Below are 18,647 nucleotides of genomic sequence, written 5' to 3' on the forward strand. Positions count from 1 at the left end.
ATTTTCAGGTCTCCTAAATATGATCGTCCTATGCCGAAGCAGGTGAAAAATATCAGCACAGAAATGAGCATGAATATTCAAGTTTCCTTTAAACACGATTTTGATGATCCAGCCAGTTCTATATTTGGGAATGTATGAGCATGTGGCGAATGTGGGGGGCGGGGGAATTCTATGCAGGTTTATGAACTTGAGAAATGCATGAATTCCACTATGAGTTATATCATAAAAATGCAGTTTAACTGTACAGAAAAATACTACATCTTTTTTGGCCTTTATTTCCCTACTGAGGGTTTGTTCAGGAATCATCATTGCTGAGACTATTCCTGATTGCTATTTTATACATTTTAACAGGATGATTAACAATACATTTAAATATCTAAATTCTCCCAGTCCTTTATGAGTTTTAAACCGTAAATATAATATATTCAGTATATTACATGATATTTAAAAAGGTCAAAATTTCCAAGAATCTATCAAGGGAAAACGAAGAGCTCCATGGCTGGTAACTTGCTTCCGCAGGTCTTTATGATATATGATATACAGTATATATCTTTATGATATATGGAGCAGAAAAGGGTGTTGGAGGGTGCTTTCACCCATTTATTGTATTTATTTATAACTATCTCCCTGTTTTCAGCATATACTCCTATTGTACAACCTGTTTTAAGACGGGATCTATAATCCATTACCCATTATCCAAGAAGCTTGGAAATTTGGTGCTACCATTTCCCATTGGTTAGGTTAAAAAACACCATCATTTAGGCAAATTGTAGATCTTATTCATTGCTCCTGCCCGTTGAAGTCTGAGATTCTGTTGGAAGCCCAGACTGAAGGTAAATTAAGATGATTTAGGCAGAAAAATATGTGTTGTTCTAGACACAACTATATTTAGGTATATCTGTACCCTTGTTATGATCAGGGGGAACTGAATAAATGCCAGACCTTGGAGGTTGGGATAGATCCTCTAGGGGGAACACACCTTGGCAGTAGGATATAGAGCAGGGATTGTCCAACCAGAGGCCAGTATACTTAAAGACTTCATAGAATATACTGTATGACATCATCATTTTAATTTAATCTTGCCCTCAAGCATGCTATATGAGAACTAATCATCCCACTACATGTAATAAGTTGGACAGGTGACCTGTGATGCATACAACCTTGTGGGTCACCCATGACTTTTTGCATATTGCGGGTGGCACACAATTTTGTTACGGGGGGAGGGAAATGGCTGGGCCCAGAAAAAGTTACACCACTGCACCAGGGCATATTTTTGACTGCATCCACAACTACAATTGCACAAAAATGGACACAACTTGTTGCTTGTATTAAAGTTATTCATTAAAGGAACTTAATTATAGATGAAGTACGGCCAGTGGGGGAGGCCCATGGGACAGTGGGATTGGACCACAGGGTCTGTTTCCTCTACAGTTGTAAAATAATAAATATAATTCCCCTCATCCCAGCCGCTCTCCTATCTGTAAGCAGGAAGTTGGGGACGCAGGCGGGTAGGGGATGTTGGCAGGGTGTGGCAAGAAGGTGGGTGGAGTCAGGGTAGGAATCCCTGTGTGGTGGGCCCCTCCGATGATTTTTTTGCTGGGGGGCCCAGCTCCGACTAGTTACTTTCTCTGTCGAGCGGTGGTGCATCTATCCATGTGCAAGTTTGCCTATTGAGGCATGGAAACTCTGCAGCTACCAGGGGGTATTCCAGGGCTCCCTCTGTTGTTGTGTCATTAGGTCCAGACAGTGAATCACTTGCACAAAATAATGCCAAGAGAGTTCTGTATTATGGGAAGGCCATCTCCCACAGACTCCATTTTAAGCAAATAATTCGAATTTTTAAAAATTATATCCTTTCTCTCTATACTAATTAAACAGAACATAGTAACTGATCCTAAGATGCATGACTCTATGTAACGATATTAAGTTACCCTGGTGGTCCAGTGGGCGGCGGGGTCCCCCGTCACATGTTGCCTGCTCCCTTCAATGCCTGTTCTGCTATGACGCGCTTCCAGGTTTTTGCGCCGGCGTGATGACGTCATTGTGCAACGGTGCAAAATTCAAACTATTTAAAGGGGCCTTTCATGGAAAATCACAGCCCGTTGTTAGGTTCGATTTAATTGTTCCTGGGTGCTTTCCTTAGTGTATCCTGCCTGTTATTTCTTATATTGACCCTTGCCTGCCTGTAACTATTCTGATCTCTCCAATCCTGACCATTTGCGTGTGCGCTGACTATACTACACTCTCCAATCCTGATTCCGGCCTGTCTGACTACTCTCTGCTTGTGCTGGCCCGGTCTGCCTGTTTCCAAGTGGTGTTCTTCCTTCCAGTATCCTGGTGAGACCATCGTGCCCCTTTGTTCGTCCAGAACCGTTAATTTTTCTCCTCTCTCAAATAAGACCTGGCGGCATCCAATTAGCTGAGGGCTCCTCCCGAGGTGAAAAGCGGCGGTTATAGGCAGAAGTGAGAGCCGAGACCAGGGAGCTTAGCTTGGGTTCTGGATTTAGGGTGCCGTTCGTGACACTCTATATTGGAGGTACAGCAATCCTATTGGGTTTAATTAATTTTTAAATGGTTTTTAGCAGACTGTAGGTATGGTGAACCAAATTACAGACAGAAAACCCCAAGCAGTCTGGATAACAGATCCCATACCTGTACTTTAAAAACAATCCCACCCCCCATCTGTTAAATATGATCATTATTTAAGACCTTTTATACTGGTGCATGCTGTTTGCAGGAGGGCCAGCAGTAGCCAAACACAGTTTTAACTTCCATAAATAGAACCCAGAACATAAAACAGGGTAAAAACCAGCACATTGGGGGGAAAAGGTAATTGATTAAAAATGAATATATTTGCAAATTTTAATACTATGTTTTGTAGAAGTAAACCAATTTTTGAACAATGTGAAATGTAATTGTAGCAAATTAAGAATTAAACTCAATCTTACATTTCTGTATAAGTATAGAATTTTATTCAATTATAGAATAATTCCCTTCTTATAATTTCCAAATACTGTATAATGCTTTTGCACAGTAACCTATTCCAGAGGCAGAACTGGCATTGCATATTTGTAATAACAAAGTCAAGGTCCTTTGTTCTGGGGTATGGGCATGGGAAGAAGTTGAAAACATAATACAAGGCTAAAATGCATGGGACAAAGGTAAGCAGAACAGTTATCAACCAAAAGGGAGAATAAAAGAAAGGGGGCAAGAAAGAGAAAGCCATGAAAACCATGATAATGGTGAAATAATAATCCGAGAAAATGTACAATTTTGGGGCTAGGTGTCCCAAATATTAAAATCTCATCTCATGATAACAGACGTATAACTACAGGGAGTGCAGTGGTCTCAACCTCCACCATGTACCTGCTGGCCTGTACCTCCCTCATATATCTTCTTGGGTGTTTCTTGGGTGCAAGAAGGATAGGAATCCATACCCAGTTTTGCACTGCAACCCATGGCATTCAAGTTACTACATGGTGATCTTGGGCCAGTAGGTTGTTTCCCATTTTGGGGAGGATTTTTTTATACTGAATACTCTTGCAGCTTGGATTTGCTTTGGCCCAACCAGCCCTAAAATGTAGAGAAATCTATGAACACAGGTGTTAACCCTAGTAAGTTAACCCTATGACCAGAGCTGGGCCAAAAGCTACCCATGCCCAAGGCACGCACCTCCTACCCCCACTCTCACTCACTGCTGCCTGCCTGTCAATGCAACTCCACCCACCCACAGTTGGCGTCGGGCCCCCCACAAAAAAATCTTTGGTGGGGCTCAGCACTCAGCAAGAAACCTGGCCTGACTAAATGCCCCCCAGCTCATTGGAGTGCACATGCATCCACAGGGCGTGCAAATTTTTTTTAGGTAGGGAGACTATAGAGCAGTGATCCCCAATCAGTGGCTCTTGAGTAACATGTTGCTCACCAACCCCATGGATGTTGCTCTCTGTGGCCTCAAAGCAGGTACTTGATCTTTGAATTTCAGGCTTGGAGGCAAGTTTTGGTTGCATAAAACAGAGTATTTTGCCAAACAGATCCTCCTGTAGGCTGCCAGTCCACACAGGGGCTATTAGATAGCAAATCCCAGCCCTTATTTGGCGTCCCCAAGACATTTTTCATAGTTGTGTTGCTCCCCAACTTTTTTTACATTTGAATGTGGCTCATGGGTAAAAAAGGTTGCGGACCCCTGCTATAGAGGAAGCTGATTCCGCAGTCCAGCCCCCCACACATGAGCACTATCCAGGCACCCCTAGGTCGGCTCTGCTCCCCCCTCCTTCTCCTCCTCGTCCCCTCCCCTGTGTCTGTCTCCTACTCATCCACTTCCTTTATGTGCGTGGATGTGCACATGCACACGCAGAACTGGTCCGGCACTGGAGACATGTCTCCCGCACACCAGTCTCCAGTGCTTATATTTGGATGCAGCTGGGTGGCGTACTGCCTCTGAAATTCTTTTTGGCCTTGCCACAAATCTGGGCCTGCCCACGACCACAGGGTCTGCATCCACTATAGTTAAGTCCTAGGCAGCTGCCTCTTATGCTTACCCTGAGTCTCAAAGTTCCCTTTGGTATTCAACATTTAGTCAGCCCCAGTCTGCCATAGTTCCAAGGCTATCTAGGACGGAAAATAATTTTTAACTCCAAATCTCAACCTAATGGATATTACTGATGTGCTTTCATGAGTATCTAAAAGAAAACCTAAACACGTTTCACAAATCTCACCCCAGCTAGCCTTCCATCCACCTCTCTGGGCCCTCCTAAAGAGTCAGCCCTACTGCTTGGGAACCCTTGTTTGGCTGAGCTATAAAAACGAAGAAAAGGCAGAGGAATCTACTCCACAAACATTTTTAAATAGATCATCTTAAAACTGGATATATTAAGTAAAATAAAATAGCACAACATTATTTAGTAAAAAAATGATATAACTTATAAAACTCAGGGATACCTAGGGACGCCATGATCAGAAGCATCATATATTGGAAACAGAATGGCTTTCTTAATCAGATATCACAATTATATTTATTAAAATAAGATCTGAAAGAAAAACACCCCCTGTTAGATATTCCCCTGCCATCAGTATGATGAAGGAACTAATGCTGACAATGGTTTAAGATCAGAATATAGAGTCCTCATCTAAAGGACTAAATGAATGGATCAATGTCATAAGTTCTATTGAGCAGCGATGTCTGCGCCTCCTGTATTGGTCAATATTTGTATGTATTCTGGATGTTTTTTTTATATATACCTTTCTACTGTACAGCGCTGGGGAATGCAGGCAGTCCCTGAGTTACAAACATCCCACTGACATACAAATCATACTTACAAATAGAAGTTATCTGCCTGTATGTACTTATAATAATATTATTAATAACATTTGGAAGAATCCATTGCATATTTTATCCGATGCCCTTACATCCATATTTCTTAGTGCCGTTACTAAGGCTGTAGACACCTGAATAACATCTGGTAGACAGCATAGAATAAACATGGCTTAATAACGGATGGAATAAAAGAACATTTTTTGCTCAGTGTCCTCCAGACAAATAAACCCCATGTGCCTGATAGAGTTGAAGGAACAGATTGGAGGGGGCATTCACCATTGCACTTGTGCCTAACTAACCTAAGGGGGCTGTTGTTGCCCACCCAACCGCCATTGTCCTGTTTTGCTGCTGCTTCTCCCTGTAGATTCCTGACCTACATCACATGCAAACATCAGCATTCTGAAACCACTTAAAATATATGTAAGAACATACACTGCTGCATCTCAAAAACATCGCCACCCTGAGCTCTTTCCTGCGCCAATAACATGCAGCTTGGTGTTGTTGTTATGTGTGTGTATATCAAGGGCAATCATTCACAAGCATTAAATAGAATGATTCCCTTCCACTGACACAAGTTATTCCTAGTACTTGTTAAGATGAAATTGAAACCAACGCATTAAAGTGCTTCTTCATTATAGTGCATTTGTTTACTGCACTTCTAATGAATCAACCAGCACCGCATCGAGGCATTCATCAGAGGAGGGAGTTGGCCCAACGAGGCAGTTCATGTGTAGAGAACGTGTACATCGCTGATAGCTCCTATATAGGAAACTGATCTCCCTGTATGTCATGCCCTTCAGCAATATTTGTATAAACACACCGTCTGATGAAGGAAGATACTGCAGCTGCTGAGCAACACGCACCCCCCCGCCATTGCCTTTCCTATTTTGTTATATATTAGAAATTGCACTTTAATAACAGACATATTATATTATTATACATGCTATTTTATGTGAGCAGGGCACTGGCATTTCAGGATTGCTCTTTTTTGTGTTTGCTTCAGGAACACTACTATTGTTTATATAAATAAGCTGCTGTGCAGCTATGGGGGCAGCCATTTAAAGGAGAAATGGCTCAGGTTACACAGTAGATAACAGATAAGCTCTGTAGAACATAATGGTGTTATCTGTTATCCCCTATTTATTCTGGGCAGTGTCATTCTGTTGCTACTAAAGCAAATAAAGTTCTGCAGGGCCAGACTAAAATTCTTCATGCCCCTAGGCCGTCTGGGTCCTAGCGCTGCCCGCGAACGCGTGCACCCCTCTGAGAGTGCATACGCCAAGCCCCTAGGCCGCAAGTTCCTAGCTCCCACGCACACACCCCTTAGGATCCCACGCTCCCAAGTGCTCTTCAAATTTTGCCGCCCAGGCCTTTGTGGCCTTGGCACAAATCCGGGCCTGAAGTTCTGTCTTGCATAAAAAGGGGCATAAACTCAAGGAATGAAAACATATTTTTTCCTCTTTATTGGTCCCTGGTAAGGCCCTTGTAAGTATGCAGTGCAGTTTTGGACTCCAGTCCTTAAAGGGGCTGTTCACCTTTAAATCAGCTTTTAGTATGATGTAGAGAGTGATATTCTGAGACAATTTGCAATTGGTTTTCATTTTTTAATTATTTGTAGTTTTCGAGTTATTTAGCTTTTTTTATTCAGCAGCTCTCCAGTTTGCAATTTCAGTAGTCTGGTTGCTATGGTCCAAAATCATGCAACCATGCACTGATTTGAATGAGAGGCTGGAAGATAAATAGCAGATGGCATGAATAGAAAGATGAGTAATAAAAAGTAGTAATAACAATAAATGTGTAGCCTTACAGAGCATTTGTTTTTTAGATGGGGTCAGTGACCCCCCATTTGAAAGCTGGAAAGGGTCAGAAAAAGAAGGCAAACAATTCAAAAACTATAAAAAAGAAAAAATGAAGACCAATTGAAAAGTTGCTTAGAATTGGCCATTATATGACATACTAAAAGTTAACCTGAAGGTGAACCACCCCTTTAAGAGGGATATAAATGAGCTGGAGAGAGTGCAGAGACTAAGTGCAACTAAACTGGTTAGAGGGAGGGAAGAGTTAAATTATGAGGGGAGACTGTCAAGGTTGGGGTTGTTTTCTCTGGAAAAAAGGTGCTTGCGAGGGGACATGATTACACTTTACAAGTACATTAGAGGACATTATAGACAAATAGCAGGGGACCTTTTTACCCATAAAGTGGATCACCGTACCAGAGGCCACCCCTTCAGACTAGAAGAAAGAACTTTCATTTGAAGCAACGTAGGGGGTTCTTCACAGTCAGGACAGTGAGGTTGTGGAATGCACTGCCGGGTGATGTGATGCTGATTCAGTTAATGACTATAAGAATGGCTTGGATGATTTCTTGGACAGACATAATATCAAAGGCTATTGTGATACTAAACTCTATAGTTAGTATAGGTATGGGTATATAGAATTTAATTAAAAGTAGGGAGGGGTGTGTGTATGGATTAGGGATGTAGCGAACGTCGGAAAAAAAGTTCGCGAACATATTCGCGAACTTGCGCAAAAATGCGAGCGGTTCGCGAACGGTTCGCGAACCCCATAGACTTCAATGGGAAGGCGAACTTTAACATCTAAAAAAGACATTTCTGGCCAGAAAAATTATTTTAAAGTTGTTTAAAGGGTGCAACGACCTGGACAGTGGCATGCCAGAGGGGGATCAAGGGCAAAAATGTATCTGAAAAATCTGCCTGTGTGTGCTTGGAAGAGATAGTGTAGGGGGAGAGCTGTTAGTGATTTCAGGGACAGATGATAGTAAGTTTGCTGGCTAGTAATCTGCTTGATACTGCTCTGTATTGGAGGGACAGAAGTCTGCAGGGATTTGAGGGACATTTTAGCTTAGGTAGCTTTGCTGGCTAGTAATCTACTGTTCTCTTTAAACAACTGCCATACGTTGACCTTGTAGGCATTGTTTGCCCAGTTTTTTTGGACGCAGCCACTGAAGCACAGTTGCCAGAAAAAATATGCCATATAAATGCTGAAAATAGTAATTTTTTGCCATATACGTTGAGTCAACGTATGGCAAAAAATGACTATTTTCAGCATTTATATGGCATATTTTTTCTGGCCTCTGTGCTTCAGTGGCTGCGGCCAAAAAAACTGGGCAAAAAATGCCTACAGGGCAAATAATGCCTAAAAGGTCAACTTATACACTACTACAGCGATGGATACGGATTACGTAAAATATATTATGGCTGCTTGAAAAAAGTCACTCCGGTGTTTTTTCTGGAGACGGTAATATTATGGATATTTAGACAGAATGTGAACAAGGTCACACAGCTAGATGGCAGTTGGTTGAATAACACACTGGGCAAAAAATGCCTACAGGGCAAATAATGCCTAAAAGGTCAACTTATACACTACTACAGCGGTAGTAAAATAAAAAAAGTAAAATAAAAAAAAAATGAATATTAAAAAAAAAAAATTAAAGTTGGTGCTGCTGAACTACTAGGAGCAGCAGATTAGCACACCAGTCCCACTCCCCAACACTGCTAGACTAATAGCACTGGGCTCTTATAGTAGTAGTAGTAGTAAAACAACAAAAAAATAAATAAAAGCAGTCCTTACAAGGACTACTGTTATTGCAGCAGTCAGCAGATGAGATCAGAAGCAGGACAGCTGCCCACTGCAGCTACATACAGAGCACTGCAGTAGAAGGTAGATTACTAGCCAGCAAAGCTACCTAAGCTTAAATGTCCCTCAAACCCCTGCAGACTTCTGTCCCTCCAATAACAGAGCAGTATCAAAACGATTACTAGCCAGCAAACTTTCAACTGTCCCTGAAATCACTAACAGGCAGCAGCTCTCTCCCTACACTATCTCTTCAGCACACACAGGCAGAGTGAAAAAACGCTGCAGGGCTTCGGTTTTTATAGGGAAGGGGAGTGGTCCAGGGGAGAGCTTCCTGATTGGCTGCCATGTACCTGCTGGTCTGGGGTGAGAGGGCAAAAAAAAGCGCCAACAATGGCGAACCCAAAATGGCGAACGTCGCGCGACGTTCGCGAACTTCCGGCGAGCGCGAACACCCGATGTTCGCGCGAACAAGTTCGCCGGCGAACAGTTCGCGCCATCTCTAGTATGGATGCTGGGTTTTCATTTGGAGGGGTTAAACTTGATGGACTTTGTCTTTTTTCAACCCAATTTAACTATGTAACTATGTAACTATGTAACAATTTAACCTGTGCCATATAGCCTTTTTTCAATTTCCGCCATTGCTACACAGCAGCCTGTTTATATGAACTATAGTAGTGTTTATAAAGCAAACACATCAGTTTTACCTGTGCAGGGCAACACTACATGATATATTCATTACTTTTAACATTTAATTTTTGAAGTTACTGTTCCTTTAAAAGCTGGCCGGAAAATATTCCTCTAATCCCGACTAATAGATTTATATAAATATATATAAATCGGTGCAAATGGATGTCAAGTAGATGTTTAGTCTGACGCCTTTGCAACAAGGTTTGAACGTGAGACATTTTCCCTACTTTGCTTGTCCCCCCAAATGCCTAATCAAGTTCTTTCCTATTCATCTTCCAGTCTATCAGTCAAGAGCATTTGCTAGGGTTGTTGGGACACTGACCACAAAATAGCACCTTCATTTCCATTAATTACATCAAAAAGCCCCAAAATAAAATAAGGAATTCGATTGCAAATGACATTAGAGTAGCAATATGAATATTCCGTTTAATGGCTACACCTATATTCCAGTAAACATTATCAGTATTACCGTTTCCCTACACAAGCAATGACATTCTTTACCTGACTGCTAATTTTAGTTTAGAGCAACGTCTCCGGATAATAAGTTACTAATAAGTCATACAGCGTAAGAATTATATTTAGAAGTGCAAATGGCTTTAACACTTCGAGGGAAATTATCACCTACATTGCAACAGCTTGGGAACACTTTGCCTTTCCCGTTTGTGTAGTAATAAGTGGTACCTACGTTTGGAGCTGTCAGATTTGGGTGCTACAGAAATAGCATATGAGCTTCTCCCTGAATAACGTCTCCCACTTCCCATTATACTGGGTGAACTCATGATAGATCATCAGGGTTGTTAGACCCAGTGTCAGGTGACTGATTATGAGCCTCCCAGACATAAAGGTGAAGAACAGAGCAGAGCAATGGTTGCGGGTTGTTGCAATGGGTAATTAGCAGCATTCTCTTAATTATGTGTTAAAGTGCTAAAATGTTTGACCTTCAACACATTAGCAGGCCACGGGTAAATGCACGCAACATGATGCACCACACTATTAATATGATGCAGGGCTGGTTTTATGAATGGCAGGGCCCAAGTTGGAATACTTTGGTGTGTCCCCCTAACCTGGGTGTTGCTTGCTTGCAGGCCATGGGGGGCTCCAGAACTGCGTGTGCAAATGGTGCCTGCCTCTGCTTCTCCTGCAAAACTGGTGCAAATGGTGCCTGCCTCTGCTTCTCCTGCAAAACTGGTGCAAATGGTGCCTGCCTCTACTTCCCCTGCAGAACTGGTGCAAATGGTGCCTGCCTCTGGTTCTCCTGCAGAACTGGTGCAAATGGTGCCTGTCTCTGGTTCTCCTGCAGAACTGGTGCAAATGGTGCCTGCCTCTGCTTCTCCTGCAAAACTGGTGCAAATGGTACCTGCCTCTGCTTCTCCTGCAAAACTGGTGCAAATGGTGCCTGCCTCTACTTCCCCTGCAGAACTGGTGCAAATGGTGCCTGCCTCTGGTTCTCCTGCAGAACTGGTGCAAATGGTGCCTGCCTCTGCTTCTCCTGCAGAACTGGTACAAATGGTGCCTGTCTCTGGTTCTCCTGCAGAACTGGTACAAATGGTGCCTGCCTCTGCTTCTCCTGCAAAACTGGTGCAAATGGTGCCTGCCTCTACTTCCCCTGCAGAACTGGTGCAAATGGTGCCTGCCTCTGCTTCTCCTGCTGACTTAAGCTGTGACGCTGCCTGCTCCATTGACCCCCAACATTTAAAGGGGTTCTTCACCTTTGAATCAACTTTTAGTATAATGTAGGGAGTGATACACAGTATCTAGTAGAATTAAACCAAAGACAACTGGACTTTTTAGAGTATTTCTTGAAAACGTTCCACCGCTCATCCAAGAGGCTTCTTCAGTTCAACTGAAGTGGTAGGGAGCAGTAGTTTAACTATAAAGAAACTCAAATCCCACGAGCACATATGCGTGCTGGGCCTTCCAAAAATGTTTCTGGCATGGGGTCCCGGCATGCTCTTGTTACGCCCCTGGTAGAGTGTGATATTCTGAGGCAATTTCTGCGACCTGGTTGCTGGGTTCCCAATTACTCTAGCAACTATGCTGTGCCGTCAATAACTATTGTGAAGGTGAACCCTCACACCTTCGAAACCTTAATGATTCTTTTTATTTTACCCAAAACTGTATGACATTGTTGACTCAGGGGGTTATTTACTAAACTCAGGATTTATCTTGTATTTAAAAACCTGATATTTAAAGGTATTTAAAAACCTTTTTTTCATAATCGCATGATTTTTTGTTTTTTTTGCCCGAAAACCCAGAATATTTTGGATTTTCAGACAAAACCCAGCGCAAACCACTTTAACTTTAAATAGAGATTGGCGCTTCTACCATTGACTTATACAGGACCTCAACATGTCTGAGATGGCGGATTTTTGAATTTGGGCTTTTTGATGCATCGGGGTATAATTCAAGAAATGTCAAGTTTTTTTTCCAAACCGCAGGCGCTGGCACGTACCTTTTTCTGCTGGGGTCAGGGAGAGAGGTAAGCAGAGGCAGCAGTGAGCGGGTCTGGGCCAGTCCAACCCTGTTTACACATTGAAATATTGTAAATAGATTCCTCTTAATGGGTTGACTAGCCCGTATTGTTGATTTTCTCCAGCACAAGGGATCTCACAGGGTTTCTTACTCCTTGGCACTTTTCCTACTCCTGAGCTCACCCACTTGTGTCCCTCTTGTGTCCCTCTCGGGCAGCTTGATCACTGCAAGGGTGCTAACCCCAACTAGTCTCTTTGTTGGAGCCAGAAAGCTGCTTGCTAAATACACTGACTCTAACTTTCACTACTAGAGCAACTATTACAGAACCTCTCACCCTAAGACCTTCTCCTGTACCCACCTCCCTGCAAGGTGGGATCCAGAAAGAGGGAGCCCTGAGCACACGTTTGCGCTCCCTTTTATACTTTTACACACTGCCCCCTACTGGGCAAGCAATGAAACAGATCAGATTACTGATAACATTCAGACCCTTAAGCTGGCCATAGATGCAAAGATCCGATCGTACGAATCATCGTACGATCGGACTTTCCCATCTCCCGACCCGCCACTAACCATTCAGATCAAAGTCTTACCAGTCAGATTAGTAAAAGAACAGATCAGCAATGTTCTGCCCCTGACAGCAATCGTACGATATCTATGTCCAACCAAATCTAGTGACAGTCTCCCACTGAAAATCGTACGATCGCCAATACACGCAGAGATATTATCGGCAGCCGACAGAAATTATATAACCTGTCCGATCGACCAAACGGCCGATCTCCGCCGGACGAAAAATGTCGCGACTCTCCACACACGTTCCGAATATCGTACGAATCCTCGATTCGTACGATCAGAGCTTTGCGTCTATGGCCAGCTTAAGACCCAGGGCTCACTAAGGACCACTTTAAGGGGCAAATTCACGCCTAACGCTAGCCTCAAATCGATAGTGTTGGCCATTTTCATTACTTCGCAAATTCACTAACGGACGCTGGCGTAACTTTGCTAGTGTAACTTTGCACCCTTACGCCTGGCGAATTTGCGCAACGGACGTAACTATGCAAATTCACTAATGCGCGCATTGTTCTGAACGCTACCTTTTACGCCAGACTTCCTTCGCCACCTCAGACCAAGCGAAGCGCAATAGAGTAGATAGGGATTTCTTCAAAAAAAGTTAAAAAATTTTCTAAGTCCCAAAAAACGCTTGCGTTTTTTTTATATTATGGGTGCTAGTCTGAAAAAGATCGAAATTTTTTTTGGGGCTCCCCTCCTTCTCCCCTACATTTCCTAACTCTTGGCAACTTAACTATACAGTGGGCACATGTGTAGGGCAAAATAACAATTTTATTTGATGATTTGAAGGTTTCCCAGGCATTTGTAGTGCTGCTACATATTCCTCCATTGAAATTTGAATTTGGCGCTGTATGCAAATTAACCATCGCTAGCGTAACTTCGCTTCACTTTGCGAATCAACGCTAGCGCAACTTCGCAACCTTACGCTACCTCTAAATGCAACTTCGGATTTTAGTGAATTTGCGAAGTGCTGGCGAAACTACGCCTGGCGAAGTGCGGCGAAGTTACGCCTGGTGCAACTACGAATCTTAGTGAATGTCCCACTAGGTGTCCAAACTACAGGGGAAAACTGCCTACGCAAAAACACTTAACCCTTATGGGTTGTTCATCTTTAAATAAACTTTTAGCATGATGTAGAGAGGCCTGAAAAGTAGTAAAAAGTAGCAATAGCAATACATTTGTAGCCTTAAAAAGAATTTGTTTTTAGATGGTGCCAGTGTCCCCCATTTGAAAGCTGGAAAGAGTCAGAAGAAAAAGGCAAATAATTAAAAAAACAATAAAAAAGTTGCTTATAATTAGCCATTCTATAATATACTAAAAGTTAAATTAAAGGTGAACCCCACCTTAAAAGAAATAAACTTACCTGAGACTCATTAGGCCCATTCTAAATTTGGTACCAAGTCACAAGATGATGAAATCACCGGACACCATATTTAACACTGCAATCTGGATTCTCCATTGCCTGAACAAGTAGCCCTGTGAGTGTTCTTGCTCTACTGATTATCCCGAGGGACATGCTTGATTACTAACCTGAAGTTGCTCACCCTGATTAGCTTTTCCCCGGTGTCCTCCCAGTGGGTGACCAAAGATGAACGCTGTGCAACATTCAGGGATTCACTTTTGATTGAGGCAATACCCAAGAGAATTGAAACTAAAGGATAATACTTTTGCTTGTCTAACAATGATCCCACGCAATACAAAAAATATGACTAATATAATTTACTGTATGTTTGGTAAATGTATCCAGAGGCAGAGAAGGATTAAAAAGACTAAACCTTTAGGGTCATCTCCCCTTGATGTCCTGAAGATATCTCCATTTGCTCTTATAGCTGCAGCCTCTAGTCCAATCCTGTATCTGTATTCACCACCTATAAACAAAGAACTAGACATTTCCAAAGGTTGAGACACTAACATGAACTACTGTGCAGGTATTTTAATTAAGCAAGGGACCTATGTCTTTTAGTGTGGTCAGACATTAACTTCTGCTGACAATATACTTTGTTGTGGGCCATTTGTTATAACTAAGCTTGCCAGGTTAGGCAACCAGAGGATTTTCAGCTGCACGGGTTGTGACTCTGTGAGTATGTTGTGTTTTATGCATTTAGGCGAATGTTTAGTAGGACTACTTCTGATTAGGGATGAAATAGACTATGGTTGCGTGTAAAATGATACTTAGAGTATGGTGTTTATGGGCACTACAGTATCTTCAGCATAAAACTCATTCCTGTTGTCCTTAAAGTTGGACTGGCTTTCAAGAGTATCAGAGGAGACTCCAGACCCTGATGGACCCAGTCTCCAAGTTCTCTTTAACCTTTTCTCATTACCACCAAAAGCCTATATGACCTCTATACCATTGGGTTCTGTCTTCATATTTTTGTTCTGAGGGTCGGACCGGTGTGTATGGGGCCCACTGTGGCTGCAGCCTGCTGGCTTCTGCCTCCCCCCGTCCATACAGCACTGCATACCTTATACTGCCTTCCTCCTCCTTAATGGCAGCAAAGAGGAGGAGGAGTATCCACGGGGAGCAGGTCTAGGTTGGCGCGACCCACCAGGTGTTTTCCTGGTTTCCCTCTGACCTAGTCTGACCCTGTGTGAGAGTGGGTCCTGGATGTTAGGTTCTCTGGTGGGCCCAAAGAGGCCAACTCTGACCCAGGTTCTTATTATAGTTTTACACCCATTATTAAACATGTGCTGGTGAAGGCAGATAGTAAAAAAGTATCCGATTTCATCTATATGGCAAAAATGTATTTGAAAGACAAAGACTTGTCTACATCAGATAAACCCCACCTAATTCAAGATTATTAGGGTAAGTAGGATCTACTAGAAGTTGTGTTTGAAGGTTGACATCAGTTTTTGGCTTGTGCAGTGGGTTGGGTGCTCTCATGGTTTTGGTGAGCTGCTACATCTGATCCAAGTATTCCTCCTAAAAATAGCCGTGAGCAGGTGGGCAAGTGTTGGTATGAGTGACAGAAGATGGCGGTGAAGCCACCTGGGCTTGGTGCCTTATTCTTCAGCATTCCTTCATTAGGTTTCCGATTTCTGCTGGGTTAATAGGTTTGTTTAGCAGGACCTTAGGTCTGCTGTGATTTTGTCAAGGCTGCTCTGCTTGTTTGCTGTGACAGTTTTAAATTGGGCCTTCAGTGATGTTATATATAGTGAACTGCAAATAGATCTGTGTGTTTAGGGCTACGGAGTTTGTTTGCGTACTGCTGAGAAGCCATTATTAGTTGTTTAGCTAGGGAGGTGCTGGTTTTGCTGCACTTTGCAGATCTATTGTGCCTATTGCAGTTTTACGTCTTTTAATTTAATGCCAAGGACGGCTTTTCTGCCCAAAGGATGGTTTGGTATCTATCGAAAGAATTCTTCATAAACCCTGTCTGAATTTGTGTTTGTCGTGACTATAGGCTGTTTAAGATATGGTGCATACTATGAGATGTTATGGGAGAAAGCCTTTATATAGTACCAATATGGCAGAGGGCTTCCTTAATATCCAATACCGCCATCCCTACGTAATCCTGTGCAAACACCTGCCGACATCTTAAAGCAGCAGTCACATCAACACACTTGGGTTTCATTTCAGTATCAATAGTGATTCAATATGCGTCACAACAAAAGACCATACTTTGGGATATATTGGATATAATGATTGTCTCTTCTGTAGTGTCTTCCATCATGGGCTGGAGTTACATCTCGTCTATGGGTCACAGCGGTGGGTTGGGATGGTACATGTACCATGAATTTAGAGAGGCTCACTACTTTTTGCAATGGAGGTGTGTTTGACTCTCTACTGGGAGAGATCATTCCCCATAAGTGGAAGTGGTGCCCATATCTCACATGCTAAATATGTCATTTACCCAGCATATCTGGGAGCTGCTCCCATCCTCTGAAATTCCTTGTCAAGTCTAAGCTGCTGGCAGCTGAGGGACAACATAGTTGGGCTACCCACCCACAACATAGGGATTGGCTGGCATCCTGCAATTCAAATTGGCAAGTACCACCTGTTCTCCTTAACAGCCTGGGAGGGCAGCCAGCGGAAGTGACTGGGTGCTGCTAGTAAGATTCTTTTTTATTAAAGCAGTTGAAATGGTAACTTCTATATTGCCTCGGCCAATCCATCTATATCCCCATAGAGAGCTCTAAATCCAACAGTAATGGTCACTCACTGACACTGTAGAACCCAGAATACATGCTTTGTCTTTGTGTTGATCCATAGATTTTAATCCATTTGTACAGAGTTGTATTCACAATATATATATATTTATTATGGTTGTATAGAATCAGAGGGGCCTGCTCACAAGAGCTTACAATCTAGGGCACATGTTAGAAGCTATGAGTATTAGGCAGCTTTTGCAAATTTGCACTATACAAAGAGCAGTTGATTGGAAGAATAATTAGCCAGACTGTAAGTGAAGGTGAGTTCTAAGGAGCCAAAGGGAGCATTCTGCAGGACTGCATATGAGCCACTATCAATCCACAGTATTAATATTTCATAAGAATTGTGCATTAATGGCTACATCTAGAGATGATACATTAGTATATGTTCCAAATGTAATATACACATACACTGACCCAGTCTTCGGCAGACATCCCAGTGTTGCTGAGTGCCTTGAAGGGAGGCTGGGGCACCTGCTCTCACTCCCAAATTCCTCCCTAGAACAGCTGACCTTAAAAAAAGGAGCGGCCTCTAGGACCCAACTGTTGCGGAGCATATGAGTACATATGAGTACACACATGATTAGGGGAAGTTTTGGGGGACTGCAAAGCTGATTTGGAAAAGATCAAAATAAAATATAGAGTAAATCTATATGAGGCATTTGATTGGGCTATAAGGTTTATTTATAATTGGTACAGAGAGAGGAGAACAAAAGATGATGAAGAAGAAAGGGGTACTTAGGTAAAGCAGTGCTATACAACCTTATTGTTACAGAACTGCATGTGCCACAGCTAGTACAGGTAGTGGGGGTTACTGGGAGCTGTAGTTCTGCAACAGTCACATTATATATTGAGACGTACAGAATAAATGCTGGTCCTATTGAACCATAGGTGTGGGAATATAAATTAGAGAGCTCATATTAATAGAGCGAAGTGTGCTGGGCTCAAGGGGCAATAGTGTAGGGTTTGACAGAGGAAGATCTAATAAAGGGAGAGAAGATAAAGTGAGGCAGATATAGAGAAAGACAGAAGATAGTCAGGGTTATAAGAGGACAGGGACAGAGAGATAGTGAGAGGGAAATAGATGAGGGAAGGCAAGAAGGGAAAGGGACAGGCAAAGGATAAACACACATTGGGAGGATGAGAGTCCCTGAGGAACACAGAGGGAAGGGGGATAGAGCGAGAGAGAAATAAAAGAAAATAAGCAGAGAAAGGCACATTTAAACAGGGAGGTAGAGAGAACAGAGCCAGGGCAACACAAGGGAAAGCAGGCAGAGGGAGACAGAGAACAGCCAAAGGACAGACACACAACAGCAATGCAATAGAGGACAGAAATACATGCAAGGCTTTTACAAGAGGGAGAGACAGTGAGGCACAGGGATAACTAATAGTGGAGCAGAGAGAGACAGAGAGGCACAGGGATAACTAATAGTGGAGCAGAGAGAGACAGAGAGGCACAGGGATAACTAATAGTGGAGCAGAGAGAGACAGAGAGGCACAGGAATAACTGATAGTGGAGCAGAGAGAGACAGTGAGGCACAGGGATAACTGATAGTGGAGCAGAGAGAGACAGTGAGGCACAGGGATAACTGATAGTGGAGCAGAGAGAGACAGTGAGGCACAGGAATAACTGATAGTGGAGCAGAGAGAGACAGTGAGGCACAGGAATAACTGATAGTGGAGCAGAGAGAGACAGTGAGGCACAGGGATAACTGATAGTGGAGCAGAGAGAGACAGTGAGGCACAGGGATAACTGATAGTGGAGCAGAGAGACAGAGACAGTGAGGCACAGGGATAACTGATAGTGGAGCAGAGAGAGACAGTGAGGCACAGGAATAACTGATAGTGCTGCAGAGAG

At 42.9% G+C, this 18,647-nt stretch overlaps 1 protein-coding gene across 1 annotated transcript in view; it reads left to right on the forward strand.

Moving 5' to 3' along the window:
* The window catches only part of sbk1.L (1.L), a 62,884-nt gene that overhangs the window by 14,264 nt on the left and 29,973 nt on the right, over nt 1-18,647 (forward strand). The gene's annotated exons all lie outside the window — the stretch shown is intronic.

The sequence above is a fragment of the Xenopus laevis genome, chromosome 9_10L (assembly GCF_017654675.1).
Source record: "Xenopus laevis strain J_2021 chromosome 9_10L, Xenopus_laevis_v10.1, whole genome shotgun sequence".
In the NCBI taxonomy this organism is placed as follows: Eukaryota; Metazoa; Chordata; class Amphibia; order Anura; family Pipidae; genus Xenopus; species Xenopus laevis.